This window comes from Taudactylus pleione, unplaced genomic scaffold (genome assembly GCF_031769625.1).
Source record: "Taudactylus pleione unplaced genomic scaffold, aTauple2 ptg000377l, whole genome shotgun sequence".
Taxonomy (NCBI): domain Eukaryota; kingdom Metazoa; phylum Chordata; class Amphibia; order Anura; family Myobatrachidae; genus Taudactylus; species Taudactylus pleione.
In genome coordinates this window covers 3,388,292-3,406,411 of record NW_028284778.1, presented here as the reverse complement: position 1 = coordinate 3,406,411, position 18,120 = coordinate 3,388,292, and the positions used below count along the sequence as shown (strand labels likewise).

The 18,120-nt window shown below is 41.9% G+C and overlaps 1 protein-coding gene across 2 annotated transcripts in view; it reads left to right on the top strand.

The window, feature by feature from the left end:
• The window catches only part of LOC148508034 (uncharacterized), a 72,709-nt gene that overhangs the window by 39,888 nt on the left and 14,701 nt on the right, over nt 1–18,120 (top strand). The window contains exon 1 of one of the 2 annotated variants that reach the window (XM_088445201.1): nt 17,067–17,158. The exons of the other annotated variant lie outside the window; for it this stretch is intronic. The gene's annotated coding sequence lies outside the window, so the exon portion shown is untranslated. Of the gene's footprint in view, nt 1–17,066; nt 17,159–18,120 lie in introns of those variants that run through there. 2 annotated transcript variants of the gene reach the window in all.

The following is an 18,120-nucleotide window of genomic DNA, read 5'->3' as shown; positions in this document are numbered from 1 at the left end:
GGCTAGTACTTCTATGTATATGTATCACTGACTGAGCTAGTACGTCTATGTATGTCTCACACTGAGCTAGTACTTCTATGTATGTCTCACACTGAGCTAGTACGTCTATGTATGTATCACTGACTGAGCTAGTACGTCTATGTATGTCTCACACTGAGCTAGTACTTTTATGTATGTCTCACACTGAGCTAGTACGTCTATGTATGTCTCACACTGAGCTAGTTCTTCTATGTATATGTATCACTGACTGAGCTAGTACGTCTATGTATGTCTCACACTGAGCTAGTACTACTATGTATGTCTCACACTGAGCTAGTACGTCTATGTATGTCTCACACTGAGCTAGTTCTTCTATGTATATGTATCACTGACTGAGCTAGTACGTCTATGTATGTCTCACACTGAGCTAGTACTACTATGTATGTCTCACACTGAGCTAGTACTTCTATGTATGTCTCACACTGAGCTAGTACTTCTTTGTATGTCTCACGCTGAGCTTGTACTTCTACAGTATGTACAGTATGTCTCACACTGAGCTAGTACTTTTATGTATGTCTCACACTGAGCTAGTACTTCTATATATGTTTCACACTGAGCTAGTACTTCTTTGTATGTCTCACACTGAGCTAGTACTTCTATGTATATCTCACACTGAGCTAGTACTTCTATGTATGTCTCACACTGAGCTAGTACTTCTATGTATGTCTCACACTGAGCTAGTACTTCTATGTATGTCTCACACTGAGCTAGTACTTCTATGTATGTCTCACACTGAGCTAGTACTTCTATGTATGTCTCACACTGAGCTAGTACTTTTATGTATGTCTCATACTGGGCTAGTACTTCTATGTATATGTATCACTGACTGAGCTAGTTCGTCTATGTATGACTCACACTGAGCTAGTACGTCTATGTATGTCTCACACTGAGCTAGTTCTTCTATGTATATGTATCACTGACTGAGCTAGTACGTCTATGTATGTCTCACACTGAGCTAGTACTACTATGTATATCTCACACTGAGCTAGTACTTCTATGTATGTCTCACACTGAGCTAGTACTTCTTTGTATGTCTCACGCTGAGCTTGTACTTCTACAGTATGTACAGTATGTCTCACACTGAGCTAGTACTTTTATGTATGTCTCACACTGAGCTAGTACTTCTATATATGTTTCACACTGAGCTAGTACTTCTTTGTATGTCTCACACTGAGCTAGTACTTCTATGTATGTCTCACACTGAGCTAGTACTACTATGTATGTCTCACACTGAGCTAGTACTTTTATGTATGTCTCACACTGAGCTAGTACTTCTATATATGTTTCACACTGAGCTAGTACTTCTTTGTATGTCTCACACTGAGCTAGTACTTCTATGTATATCTCACACTGAGCTATTACTTCTATGTATATGTATTACTGAGCTAGTACTTCTATGTATGTCTCGCACTGAGCTAGTACTTCTATATATGTTTCACACTGAGCTAGTACTTCTATATATGTCTCACACTGAGCTAGTACTTTTATGTATGTCTCACACTGAGCTAGTACTTTTATGTATGTCTCACACTGAGCTAGTACTTCTATATATGTTTCACACTGAGCTAGTACTTCTTTGTATGTCTCACACTGAGCTAGTACTTCTATGTATGTCTCACATTGAGCTAGTACTTCTATGTATATGTATCACTGACTGAGCTAGTACGTCTATGTATGTCTCACACTGAGCTAGTACTTCTATGTATGTCTCACACTGAGCTAGTACGTCTATGTATGTCTCACACTGAGCTAGTACTTCTTTATATGTCTCACACTGAGCTTGTACTTCTACAGTATGTACAGTATGTCTCACACTGAGCTAGTACTTTTATGTATGTCTCACACTGAGCTAGTACTTCTATGTATGTCTCACTCTGAGCTAGTACTTTTATGTATGTCTCACACTGAGCTAGTACTTCTATGTATGTCTCACACTGAGCTAGTACTTCTATGTATATCTCACACTGAGCTAGTACTTTTATGTATGTCTCACACTGAGCTAGTACTTCTTTGTATGTCTCGCACTGAGCTAGAACTTCTTTGTATGTCTCACACTGAGCTATTACTTCTACAGTATGTACAGTATGTCTTTACACTGAGCTAGTACTTTTATGTATGTCTCACACTGAGCTAGTACGTCTATGTATGTCTCACACTGAGCTAGTTCTCCTATGTATATGTATCACTGACTGAGCTAGTACGTCTATGTATGTCTCACACTGAGCTAGTACTTCTATGCATGTCTCACACTGAGCTAGTACTTCTATGTATATCTCACACTGAGCTAGTACTTCTATGTATATCTCACACTGAGCTAGTACTTCTATGCATACTTGCCTACCCTCCCGATTTGGTCGGGAGCCTCCCGAAAATCGGGTGCCGCTCCCGACCTCCCGGAAAGGCAGGCAATTCTCCCGGCTGCCGCTCACCCTTCCTATCCCCCCCCGCTATAACCCCTGCAACCCCCGCAGCGGGGGGGGTGGTGACGCGATTACACAATGCTGATTATCGGCATTGTGTAGCGGGGCGGGGCCAAACTGACGCGATCGCGTGACTCCGCCACGCCCACAAGTGATGTCACCCGACCGGCCACTCCCCCCTTGTCTGGGCCACGCCTACCCGTCCTGCCGATCTGGCTGCTCCCTCCCGGAAGGAGCAGCCAGAAAGTCGGCAGGTATGCTTCTATGTATATCTCACACTGAGCTATTACTTCTACAGAATGTACAGTATGTCTCACACTGAGCTATTACTTTTATGTATGTCTCACACTGAGCTAGTACTTCTATGTATGTCTCACACTGAGCTAGTACTTCTATGTATGTCTCACACTGAGCTAGTACTTCTATGTATGTCTCACACTGAGCTAGTACTTCTATGTATGTCTCACACTGAGCTAGTACTTTTATGTATGTCTCACACTGAGCTAGTACTTTTATGTATGTCTCACATTGAGCTAGTACGTCTATGTATGTCCCACACTGAGCTAGTACTTCTATGTATGTCCCACACTGAGCTAGTTCTTCTATGTATATCTCACACTGAGCTATTACTTCTATGTATATGTATTACTGAGCTAGTACTTCTATGTATGTCTCGCACTGAGCTAGTACTTCTATGTATGTCTCACACTGAGCTAGTACTTCTATATATGTCTCACACTGAGCTAGTACTTTTATGTATGTCTCACACTGAGCTAGTACTTCTATATATGTTTCACACTGAGCTAGTACTTCTATATATGTTTCACACTGAGCTAGTACTTCTTTGTATGTCTCACACTGAGCTAGTACTTCTATATATGTCTCACACTGAGCTAGTACTTTTATGTATGTCTCACACTGAGCTAGTACTTCTATATATGTTTCACACTGAGCTAGTACTTCTATGTATGTTTCACACTGAGCTAGTACTTCTATGTATATGTATCACTGACTGAGCTAGTACGTCTATGTATGTCTCACACTGAGCTAGTACTTCTATGCATGTCTCACACTGAGCTAGTACTACTATGTATGTCTCACACTGAGCTAGTACTTCTATGTATGTCTCACACTGAGCTAGTACTTCTATGTATGTCTCACACTGAGCTTGTACTTCTACAGTATGTACAGTATGTCTCACACTGAGCTAGTACTTCTATGTATGTCTCACACTGAGCTAGTACTTCTATGTATATGTATCACTGACTGAGCTAGTACGTCTATGTATGTCTCACACTGAGCTAGTACTTCTATGTATGTCTCACACTGAGCTAGTACTTCTATGTATATGTATTACTGACTGAGCTAGTACGTCTATGTATGTCTCACACTGAGCTAGTACTTTTATGTATGTCTCACACTGAGCTAGTACGTATATGTATGTCTCACACTGAGCTAGTACTTCTATGTATGTCTCACACTGAGCTAGTACTTCTATGTATATGTATCACTGACTGAGCTAGTACGTCTATGTATGTCTCACACTGAGCTAGTACTTTTATGTATGTCTCACACTGAGCTAGTACGTCTATGTATGTCTCACACTGAGCTAGTACGTCTATGTATGTCTCACACTGAGCTAGTTCTTCTATGTATATGTATCACTGACTGAGCTAGTACGTCTATGTATGTCTCACACTGAGCTAGTACTACTATGTATATCTCACACTGAGCTAGTACTTCTATGTATGTCTCACACTGAGCTAGTACTTCTTTGTATGTCTCACACTGAGCTAGTACTTCCATGTATGTCTCACACTGAGCTAGTACTTCTTTGTATGTCTCACACTGAGCTAGTACTTTTATGTATATCTCACACTGAGCTTGTACTTCTACAATATGTACAGTATGTCTCACACTGAGCTAGTACTTTTATGTATGTCTCACACTGAGCTAGTACTTCTATGTATATGTATCACTGACTGAGCTAGTACGTCTATGTATGTCTCACACTGAGCTAGTACTTCTATGTATGTCTCACACTGAGCTAGTACTTCTATGTATGTCTCACACTGAGCTAGTACTTCTATGTATATGTATCACTGACTGAGCTAGTACGTCTATGTATGTCTCACACTGAGCTAGTACTTTTATGTATGTCTCACACTGAGCTAGTACTTCTATGTATGTCTCACACTGAGCTAGTACTTCTATGTATATGTATCACTGACTGAGCTAGTACGTCTATGTATGTCTCACACTGAGCTAGTACTTTTATATATGTCTCACACTGAGCTAGTACGTCTATGTATGTCTCACACTGAGCTAGTACGTCTATGTATGTCTCACACTGAGCTAGTTCTTCTATGTATATGTATCACTGACTGAGCTAGTACGTCTATGTATGTCTCACACTGAGCTAGTACTACTATGTATATCTCACACTGAGCTAGTACTTCTATGTATGTCTCACACTGAGCTAGTACTTCTATGTATGTCTCACACTGAGCTAGTACTTCTTTGTATGTCTCACACTGAGCTAGTACTTTTATGTATGTCTCACACTGAGCTAGTACTACTATGTATATCTCACACTGAGCTAGTACTTCTATGTATGTCTCACACTGAGCTAGTACTTCTATGTATGTCTCACACTGAGCTAGTACTTCTATGTATGTCTCACACTGAGCTAGTACTTCTATGTATGTCTCACACTGAGCTTGTACTTCTACAGTATGTACAGTATGTCTCACACTGAGCTAGTACTTTTATGTATGTCTCACACTGGGCTAGTACTTCTATGTATATGTATCACTGACTGAGCTAGTACGTCTATGTATGTCTCACACTGAGCTAGTACTTCTATGTATGTCTCACACTGAGCTAGTACTTCTATGTATATGTATCACTGACTGAGCTAGTACTTTTATGTATGTCTCACACTGGGCTAGTACTTCTATGTATATGTATCACTGACTGAGCTAGTACGTCTATGTATGTCTCACACTGAGCTAGTACTTCTATGTATGTCTCACACTGAGCTAGTACGTCTATGTATGTATCACTGACTGAGCTAGTACGTCTATGTATGTCTCACACTGAGCTAGTACTTTTATGTATGTCTCACACTGAGCTAGTACGTCTATGTATGTCTCACACTGAGCTAGTTCTTCTATGTATATGTATCACTGACTGAGCTAGTACGTCTATGTATGTCTCACACTGAGCTAGTACTACTATGTATGTCTCACACTGAGCTAGTACGTCTATGTATGTCTCACACTGAGCTAGTTCTTCTATGTATATGTATCACTGACTGAGCTAGTACGTCTATGTATGTCTCACACTGAGCTAGTACTACTATGTATATCTCACACTGAGCTTGTACTTCTACAGTATGTACAGTATGTCTCACACTGAGCTAGTGCTTTTATGTATGTCTCACACTGAGCTAGTACTTCTATATATGTTTCACACTGAGCTAGTACTTCTTTGTATGTCTCACACTGAGCTAGTACTTCTATGTATATCTCACACTGAGCTAGTACTACTATGTATATCTCACACTGAGCTAGTACTTCTATGTATGTCTCACACTGACCTAGTACTTCTATGTATGTCTCACACTGAGCTAGTACTTCTTTGTATGTCTCACACTGAGCTAGTACTTTTATGTATGTCTCACACTGAGCTAGTACTACTATGTATATCTCACACTGAGCTAGTACTTCTATGTATGTCTCACACTGAGCTAGTACTTCTATGTATGTCTCACACTGAGCTAGTACTTCTATGTATGTATCACTGACTGAGCTAGTACGTCTATGTATGTCTCACACTGAGCTAGTACTTTTATGTATGTCTCACACTGAGCTAGTACTACTATGTATATCTCACACTGAGCTAGTACTTCTATGTATGTCTCACACTGAGCTAGTACTTCTATGTATGTATCACTGACTGAGCTAGTACGTCTATGTATGTCTCACACTGAGCTAGTACTTTTATGTATGTCTCACACTGAGCTAGTACGTCTATGTATGTCTCACACTGAGCTAGTTCTTCTATGTATATGTATCACTGACTGAGCTAGTACGTCTATGTATGTCTCACACTGAGCTAGTACTACTATGTATGTCTCACACTGAGCTAGTACGTCTATGTATGTCTCACACTGAGCTAGTTCTTCTATGTATATGTATCACTGACTGAGCTAGTACGTCTATGTATGTCTCACACTGAGCTAGTACTACTATGTATATCTCACACTGAGCTAGTACTTCTATGTATGTCTCACACTGAGCTAGTACTTGTTTGTATGTCTCACGCTGAGCTTGTACTTCTACAGTATGTACAGTATGTCTCACACTGAGCTAGTACTTTTATGTATGTCTCACACTGAGCTAGTACTTCTATATATGTTTCACACTGAGCTAGTACTTCTTTGTATGTCTCACACTGAGCTAGTACTTCTATGTATGTCTCACACTGAGCTAGTACTTCTATGTATATCTCACACTGAGCTAGTACTACTATGTATATCTCACACTGAGCTAGTACTTCTATGTATGTCTCACACTGAGCTAGTACTTCTATGTATGTCTCACACTGAGCTAGTACTTCTTTGTATGTCTCACACTGAGCTAGTACTTCTATGTATGTCTCACACTGAGCTAGTACTTCTATGTATGTCTCACACTGAGCTAGTACTTCTATGTATGTCTCACACTGAGCTTGTACTTCTACAGTATGTACAGTATGTCTCACACTGAGCTAGTACTTTTATGTATGTCTCATACTGGGCTAGTACTTCTATGTATATGTATCACTGACTGAGCTAGTACGTCTATGTATGACTCACACTGAGCTAGTACGTCTATGTATGTCTCACACTGAGCTAGTACTTCTATGTATATGTATCACTGACTGAGCTAGTACGTCTATGTATGACTCACACTGAGCTAGTACGTCTATGTATGTCTCACACTGAGCTAGTACTACTATGTATATCTCACACTGAGCTAGTACTTCTATGTATGTCTCACACTGAGCTAGTACTTCTTTGTATGTCTCACGCTGAGCTTGTACTTCTACAGTATGTACAGTATGTCTCACACTGAGCTAGTACTTTTATGTATGTCTCACACTGAGCTAGTACTTCTATATATGTTTCACACTGAGCTAGTACTTCTTTGTATGTCTCACACTGAGCTAGTACTTCTATGTATGTCTCACACTGAGCTAGTACTACTATGTATGTCTCACACTGAGCTAGTACTACTATGTATGTCTCACACTGAGCTAGTACTTCTATGTATGTCTCACACTGAGCTAGTACTTCTATGTATGTCTCACACTGAGCTAGTACTTCTATGTATGTCTCACACTGAGCTAGTACTTCTATGTATGTCTCACACTGAGCTAGTACTTCTACAGTATGTACAGTATGTCTCACACTGAGCTAGTACTTCTATGTATGTCTCACACTGAGCTAGCACTTCTATGTATGTCTCACACTGAGCTAGTACTTCTATGTATATGTATCACTGACTGAGCTAGTACGTCTATGTATGTCTCACACTGAGCTAGTACTTTTATGTATGTCTCACACTGAGCTAGTACGTCTATGTATGTCTCACACTGAGCTAGTACTTCTATGTATATATATCACTGACTGAGCTAGTACGTCTATGTATGTCTCACACTGAGCTAGTACTTTTATGTATGTCTCACACTGAGCTAGTACGTCTATGTATGTCTCACACTGAGCTAGTACGTCTATGTATGTCTCACACTGAGCTAGTTCTTCTATGTATATGTATCACTGACTGAGCTAGTACGTCTATGTATGTCTCACACTGAGCTAGTACTACTATGTATATCTCACACTGAGCTAGTACTTCTATGTATGTCTCACACTGAGCTAGTACTTCCATGTATGTCTCACACTGAGCTAGTACTTCTTTGTATGTCTCACACTGAGCTAGTACTTTTATGTATGTCTCACACTGAGCTAGTACTACTATGTATATCTCACACTGAGCTTGTACTTCTACAATATGTACAGTATGTCTCACACTGAGCTAGTACTTTTATGTATATGTATCACTGACTGAGCTAGTACGTCTATGTATGTCTCACACTGAGCTAGTACTTCTATGTATGTCTCACACTGAGCTAGTACTTCTATATATGTTTCACACTGAGCTAGTACTTCTTTGTATATCTCACACTGAGCTAGTACTTCTATGTATGTCTCACACTGAGCTAGTACGTCTATGTATGTTTCACACTGAGCTAGTACTTCTATGTATATGTATCACTGACTGAGCTAGTACGTCTATGTATGTCTCACACTGAGCTAGTACTTCTATGTATGTCTCACACTGAGCTAGTACTACTATGTATATCTCACACTGAGCTAGTACTTCTATGTATGTCTCACACTGAGCTAGTACTTCTATGTATGTCTCACACTGAGCTTGTACTTCTACAGTATGTATAGTATGTCTCACACTGAGCTTGTACTTCTACAATATGTACAGTATGTCTCACACTGAGCTAGTACTTTTATGTATGTCTCACACTGAGCTAGTACTTCTATGTATATGTATCACTGACTGAGCTAGTACATCTATGTATGTCTCACACTGAGCTAGTACTTCTATGTATGTCTCACACTGAGCTAGTACTTCTATGTATGTCTCACACTGAGCTAGTACTTCTATGTATATGTATCAATGACTGAGCTAGTACGTCTATGTATGTCTCACACTGAGCTAGTACTTTTATGTATGTCTCACACTGAGCTAGTACTTCTATGTATGTCTCACACTGAGCTAGTACTTCTATGTATATGTATCACTGACTGAGCTAGTACGTCTATGTATGTCTCACACTGAGCTAGTACTTTTATGTATGTCTCACACTGAGCTAGTACGTCTATGTATGTCTCACACTGAGCTAGTACGTCTATGTATGTCTCACACTGAGCTAGTTCTTCTATGTATATGTATCACTGACTGAGCTAGTACGTCTATGTATGTCTCACACTGAGCTAGTACTACTATGTATATCTCACACTGAGCTAGTACTTCTATGTATGTCTCACACTGAGCTAGTACTTCTATGTATGTCTCACACTGAGCTAGTACTTCTTTGTATGTCTCACACTGAGCTAGTACTTTTATGTATGTCTCACACTGAGCTAGTACTACTATGTATATCTCACACTGAGCTAGTACTTCTATGTATGTCTCACACTGAGCTAGTACTTCTATGTATGTCTCACACTGAGCTAGTACTTCTATGTATGTCTCACACTGAGCTAGTACTTCTATGTATGTCTCACACTGAGCTTGTACTTCTACAGTATGTATAGTATGTCTCACACTGAGCTTGTACTTCTACAATATGTACAGTATGTCTCACACTGAGCTAGTACTTTTATGTATGTCTCACACTGGGCTAGTACTTCTATGTATATGTATCACTGACTGAGCTAGTACGTCTATGTATGTCTCACACTGAGCTAGTACTTCTATGTATGTCTCACACTGAGCTAGTACTTCTATGTATATGTATCACTGACTGAGCTAGTACTTTTATGTATGTCTCACACTGGGCTAGTACTTCTATGTATATGTATCACTGACTGAGCTAGTACGTCTATGTATGTCTCACACTGAGCTAGTACTTCTATGTATGTCTCACACTGAGCTAGTACGTCTATGTATGTATCACTGACTGAGCTAGTACGTCTATGTATGTCTCACACTGAGCTAGTACTTTTATGTATGTCTCACACTGAGCTAGTACGTCTATGTATGTCTCACACTGAGCTAGTACTACTATGTATGTCTCACACTGAGCTAGTACGTCTATGTATGTCTCACACTGAGCTAGTTCTTCTATGTATATGTATCACTGACTGAGCTAGTACGTCTATGTATGTCTCACACTGAGCTAGTACTACTATGTATGTCTCACACTGAGCTAGTACTTCTATGTATGTCTCACACTGAGCTAGTACTTCTTTGTATGTCTCACGCTGAGCTTGTACTTCTACAGTATGTACAGTATGTCTCACACTGAGCTAGTACTTTTATGTATGTCTCACACTGAGCTAGTACTTCTATATATGTTTCACACTGAGCTAGTACTTCTTTGTATGTCTCACACTGAGCTAGTACTTCTATGTATATCTCACACTGAGCTAGTACTTCTATGTATGTCTCACACTGAGCTAGTACTTCTATGTATGTCTCACACTGAGCTAGTACTTCTATGTATGTCTCACACTGAGCTAGTACTTCTATGTATGTCTCACACTGAGCTAGTACTTCTATGTATGTCTCACACTGAGCTTGTACTTCTACAGTATGTACAGTATGTCTCACACTGAGCTAGTACTTTTATGTATGTCTCATACTGGGCTAGTACTTCTATGTATATGTATCACTGACTGAGCTAGTACGTCTATGTATGACTCACACTGAGCTAGTACGTCTATGTATGTCTCACACTGAGCTAGTTCTTCTATGTATATGTATCACTGACTGAGCTAGTACGTCTATGTATGTCTCACACTGAGCTAGTACTACTATGTATATCTCACACTGAGCTAGTACTTCTATGTATGTCTCACACTGAGCTAGTACTTCTTTGTATGTCTCACGCTGAGCTTGTACTTCTACAGTATGTACAGTATGTCTCACACTGAGCTAGTACTTTTATGTATGTCTCACACTGAGCTAGTACTTCTATATATGTTTCACACTGAGCTAGTACTTCTTTGTATGTCTCACACTGAGCTAGTACTTCTATGTATGTCTCACACTGAGCTAGTACTACTATGTATGTCTCACACTGAGCTAGTACTTCTATGTATGTCTCACACTGAGCTAGTACTTCTATGTATGTCTCACACTGAGCTAGTACTTCTATGTATGTCTCACACTGAGCTAGTACTTCTTTGTATGTCTCACACTGAGCTAGTACTTTTATGTATGTCTCACACTGAGCTAGTACTTCTATGTATGTCTCACACTGAGCTAGTACTTCTATGTATGTCTCACACTGAGCTAGTACTTCTATGTATGTCTCACACTGAGCTTGTACTTCTACAGTATGTCTCACACTGAGCTAGTACTTTTATGTATGTCTCACACTGGGCTAGTACTTCTATGTATGTCTCACACTGAGCTAGTACTTTTATGTATGTCTCACACTGAGCTAGTACTTCTATGTATGTCTCACACTGAGCTAGTACTTTTATGTATGTCTCACACTGGGCTAGTACTTCTATGTATATGTATCACTGACTGAGCTAGTACGTCTATGTATGTCTCACACTGAGCTAGTACTTCTATGTATGTCTCACACTGAGCTAGTACTTCTATGTATATGTATCACTGACTGAGCTAGTACTTTTATGTATGTCTCACACTGGGCTAGTACTTCTATGTATATGTATCACTGACTGAGCTAGTACGTCTATGTATGTCTCACACTGAGCTAGTACTTCTATGTATGTCTCACACTGAGCTAGTACGTCTATGTATGTATCACTGACTGAGCTAGTACGTCTATGTATGTCTCACACTGAGCTAGTACTTTTATGTATGTCTCACACTGAGCTAGTACGTCTATGTATGTCTCACACTGAGCTAGTTCTTCTATGTATATGTATCACTGACTGAGCTAGTACGTCTATGTATGTCTCACACTGAGCTAGTACTTCTATGTATGTCTCACACTGAGCTAGTACGTCTATGTATGTCTCACACTGAGCTAGTTCTTCTATGTATATGTATCACTGACTGAGCTAGTACGTCTATGTATGTCTCACACTGAGCTAGTACTACTATGTATGTCTCACACTGAGCTAGTACGTCTATGTATGTCTCACACTGAGCTAGTTCTTCTATGTATATGTATCACTGACTGAGCTAGTACGTCTATGTATGTCTCACACTGAGCTAGTACTACTATGTATATCTCACACTGAGCTAGTACTTCTATGTATGTCTCACACTGAGCTAGTACTTCTTTGTATGTCTCACGCTGAGCTTGTACTTCTACAGTATGTACAGTATGTCTCACACTGAGCTAGTACTTTTATGTATGTCTCACACTGAGCTAGTACTTCTATATATGTTTCACACTGAGCTAGTACTTCTTTGTATGTCTCACACTGAGCTAGTACTTTCATGTATGTCTCACACTGAGCTAGTACTTCTATATATGTTTCACACTGAGCTAGTACTTCTTTGTATGTCTCACACTGAGCTAGTACTTCTATGCATGTCTCACACTGAGCTAGTTCTTCTATGTATATCTCACACTGAGCTAGTACTTCTATGCATACTTGCCTACCCTCCCGATTTGGTCGGGAGCCTCCCGAAAATCGGGTGCCGCTCCCGACCTCCCGGAAAGGCAGGCAATTCTCCCGGCTGCCGCTCACCCTTCCTATCCCCCCCGCTATAACCCCTGCAACCCCCACAGCGGGGGGGGGGCGGTGACGCGATTACACAATGCTGATTATCGACATTGTGTAGCGGGGCGGGGCCAAACCGACGCGATCGCGTGACTCCGCCACGCCCACAAGTGATGTCACCCGACCGGCCACTCCCCCCTTGTCTGGGCCACGCCTACCCGTCCTGCCGATCTGGCTGCTCCCTCCCGGAAGGAGCAGCCAGAAAGTCGGCAGGTATGCTTCTATGTATATCTCACACTGAGCTATTACTTCTACAGAATGTACAGTATGTCTCACACTGAGCTAGTACTTCTATGTATGTCTCACACTGAGCTAGTACTTTTATGTATGTCTCACACTGAGCTAGTACTTTTATGTATGTCTCACACTGAGCTAGTACGTCTATGTATGTCCCACACTGAGCTAGTACTTCTATGTATGTCCCACACTGAGCTAGTTCTTCTATGTATATGTATCACTGAGCTAGTACGTCTATGTATGTCCCACACTGAGCTAGTACTTCTATGTATGTCTCACACTGAGCTAGTTCTTCTATGTATATGTATCACTGAGCTAGTACGTCTATGTATGTCTCACACTGAGCTAGTACTACTATGTATGTCTCACTGTCTCACACTGAGCTAGTATCTCTATGTATGTGTCACACTGAGCTAGTATCTCTATGTATGTATTACACTGAGCTACTACCTCTATGTATGCATAACACTGAGCTAGTACCTCTGTGTATGTGTATCATTGGGAATGGGTATGAAGTCCCAGTGGCTGAATATCCCAACGCCGGCAGCCAGAAGGGAGAAGATCCCGACAGGGCAGGTAAGTACCCTATCCCTACCCCTCTCCCCCCTAACCCTATCTTCCCCCCCAGTGCCTAACCCTAACCCCCCTTACCGCTCCCTAAACCTCACCCTCCCGGTGGGTGCCTAACCCTAACCTCTCCCTGGGTATGCATAGCCGTCCCCCCTAGGGGTACCTATCTCTAACCCCCCCCAAAAAAAACCTAACCCCGCTACGCTCCCTAAAAAAAAATCCCCCGTGGCTAATGCTAAGGGCGCCCCGGACTTACCTTGTTCGGTCTGGCGTCGGGATTAAGATAGGCATTGGTATTTTGATGCCTATCTTAAGTCCCTTGTCGGGATTCGGATGTTGGTATTGAAGGCTGCTGGTCTCATAAAAACATTCTGTATCATTGATCTAGTATGTCTAACACTGACCTAAGGCTAGATTCAACCTCTGACGCTGGACCGGTTTAGTCGCGGCTCTCCGATGGTTGCTTTACTCTGCATGCGCTAAAGCCATGTGCCGCAATGGTGCTACCGGCTCAGGACGCAGTGTGGTGGAAGCTGCAGCCTGATTGACAGCCTGCAGGCATTTGGGGAACTGGAAATTCTGGCCTCGGTAACTGGAAATTCTGAGCAACCTTAGGGTTGCGCAGATGTCCGATGGCCCATGTGATGGTCACGATAGTGATCCGATCACATAACAGAATAACTGGACTTCAGCCCCCTCACCAAAAAGGATAGGATCCGCCACTGGTGTCCTTACAGATGACCTACGAAAGTCCACTTGCCCTGCCTAGCACCTCAAACTAGCTGAGTCTACATCCAATAAAAGAAGTAGGGACAAGATCAAAAGTGATTGAAAACGACTCACCACCTTCACAATGCTGCTCTGCATCCTCTACCTACTGCCAGATCTTATATATTTAATGTCTCAGTATTATAGTTATTACCTTCTCTATTGCATAGGTGTGATGGTGAGTGAGGTCTGACATTTACTGATTGTGTCTAAGGGGGTAAATTTACTAAGAATCGAGAATGGTTGAGTTTAGTTTTTTTTATCTCGATTTGCATCGCCGAATCTCGGGTGATTTTCCAGGTTTTCATCTTGCAAATTTACTAAGAAGTGAGTTTAGCTGAAAGTGAGTTGGCTGATGGTGAAGCAGATCGAGATATCTCCCCCGAGTTTCAAGTGAAGATGAGATTACTCACTCTAGATTGCAGTGTTCTGCAAATCCCTCCCTAGCTAGCAGCCTGCACATATCAGTGAGATATGTGCTGGTGTGCTGGCTGCTTGTGTTTTAAAAGCTGTAAAAAACGGGTTAAATGTTATTAAAAAAATGACATAGGGTTCCCCCCTAAAGCTTAACCAGCCTTGGACTTGCCAGCCAGTCCTGTTACCTAAAATTAAGCCACAGCCCGGAGACCCTATTACCGGGGCTCCATGGCCAAAGCATTATCAGCCCAAGCAGGTCAGGCCAAGCCTGGGATATGATGGAAAGTGGGAACCACCCCAAGAAGGGGTCCCCCACCCCCAAAACACCAGGTTTGGTCTGAAGCCCGGGGCTCTTCGCTGCACCCCTGGAGCATTGGGCACTGGGGTTTCAGGGGGGGACCCCTTCTTGGGGGGTACCCACTTCCCCTGAGATTCCTGGCTTGGCCTGACCGGCTTAGGCTGATAATGCTTTGGCCCCGCAGCCCCAGTAATAGGGTCTTTGGGCTATGGCATTACAGCCCAGCCATTTTGGATCCGGTGCTGGTTTTAATTTTAGGGGACCCCTACACAATTTTTTTCCCCCTATAATTAAAGCCATGACTGGCCCTGCAGCCTGGTGCTGGTACCTAAATTACGGTGGAACCCTACTTGTTTTGTTCCCCGTAATTTTAGGTACCAGGACAGGCTGGCAAGTCTGGGGCTGGTTAGCCTTTTGGGGGGGATCTCACATATTTTTTTTTATAAATATACCCTATTTAAAATATTTACAGGCAGAAACATACACAAATCACAATGTATCTTTTAGGTGAAAAGTACTTCCGAGTTTGCCCCGATGATGATAAGATTAGAGTTTGCTATCACACCCGAGTTTTACGAGTGATCGGAGTGAGAAGAGAGAAATCTCTCTCTAACTCACCCGACTTTGCCTTTAGTCAATTTGCGAGTTGAAAATTATGCCTAAACTCTCCTGAGATTGGCATCTCGACCAATCTCGATTCTTAGTAAATTTACCCCTAAGACGTATAACGTAATTGCTTCTGATATTTGGTATGCAGGTTGCAGAGCTGGAAAGTTATCTGAGGCTTCCACCGGGCCTTGCGATATGGCCTTATCTCTGCTGTGCAGCGGTAATTTTCAGTATCTGGTCTTGGAAAGGAACTATTGGCGCAAATAAAAAGGCAAAACCAACCTGGTTGCGCAATTATTTTGAAAATCGGGCCGATTTGCCCGAATCCTGCCGATGTCTACATTTGCCACTTTGAGTCAGTTACACCATGGAGGCACCGGAAATACACTTTGGACTTGACACAAATACATACCACCCAACCATCCTGATTATTGCGGGACACTCCCGCCTTAAAGGCACTTTCCCATCATCCTACCCAAGAGCCGCAATGACCTGGGGGGAAGGGGGGGGTATTGGTGGGGTGAACATTCTGTCACAGCAGCATAGCAGGGCAGTGGGGAATGGATGCCAGGCACACGTTAAGTGCCAGGAAAGGCTGGGATCAGCCCAGCAGCTGCTGGAGTCTGGGCTTACCTCAGCGTAATGAGAAGGGGAGGCGTGACATGCCTCCAAAACTGCATTCGCCAGGGGTCGTGGTCTTGCGGACATGAGACCACCCTGCCTTTCGCGCACAAGAAGCCCTGCAATGGGATGTGAGACTGTTGGGAGGTATGCAAATAGGCATTCCCTATTTCTATTGGTCAGGTATTTATATGTTTCCATGCCTTTTTTACTGCAGATTTGGTTAATATATATAATTTATTACTGCCATGTTCCATATGTTTAATAAACGTGTTTAAAAAAGATACTGACTTCCTGTATGCTGTAACTGCTGAAAGAGTTATCCAATTATTTTTGTTCATGTAATAAAATAATAATAATAATAATAATAACATTCTGACTATAATAGGTAATTTGATGGTACTAAACAGAGTGCACACTATATTAATATACATTATGCATTGCACATTATACAGATTAGTCCATTTATTTAGGGTAGAGATAGCACTTCCCGCTGTGATATAAATGAGTTTGCATAGTCTTTCCTTCTCCTGAGTGGTAAGATATACTGCCAGCACTAACAGGGTTACTGGAGCCTGTTCAGGAGAGGGGCGTGGCTCAGAGTGCGTCATGTGACTGCTGCCCTTGTCACATGATACGGAAGTCAATACTGCAGTGCAGAGCTGCTGGAAGCATTTCCAGGTCAGACATATTATTATAATTATTATTATTATTATTAATGTATAAAACACTTGTTATCCCGGTGGGTGTGATGCTCAGCAGTGTGGAGTGATGCTCTGAAGTGAGCACCCCATTAAGTGCCCAGATCTACCACTGATACCACATGGGATACACTGGCTGCACTGCAATTAGCACACATGCATGGCTGCTGGGGATAGCAACCAATCAGCCTTTAGCTATTATTTATCTTTATTCAGGCTATAAAATGACAGCTAGAATCTGATTGGTAGCTATGTGGCAACACCTCCACCTCTTTATAAGTTTTCATACATCTCCACCTTAATGTTTTTACCGGTGTCCAATTCTATATAGGGTGGTCTGGAAGTACCCTAAGCTGTGTTAGCTGACACTCATGGATTACACAGGTTCTGTGGTTGACAAAAGTCAGCCAGTCACAGGACCTGCGTAATTCACAAGTGTCCCATTTTAAAGGGATAGTATGGTAAGCCTACTTATATATAGATTTCCAAGGACAGAGCCTCGTTCTGAAGTGTTATATTTGGAAGCATTTGCAATTTAAACAATAAGATTAAATAATTGGAGTATAACATTGTGGAAGAAATGTACTAAAGGCCCCCATACACGGCACGATATAGGTGCTATATTGTGCCGTGTATGGGCATGATATCGTACCTGATATCGTGCTGTGCGCTCCCACGGGCTCGTAAATCGCATCCCCAGGTCTTCCTGCATGTTCATCTGATCTGGGATGCGATGCACGATCCCATTCAGATGGAGGAGGGGGAGCCGGTATATCGTGCGGTCAGCAGGGACCGCACGATTGCCGGCGGTGACAGCGCGATCCGTCTGCTGACGGATCGCCAGTCACATTTCGCGGTGCATCACCACCTTAATTCTTGGAGATAGATAAAGTGGATGCAGATAAAGTACTAATCAATCAGCTCCTAACTGTCACTTTACAG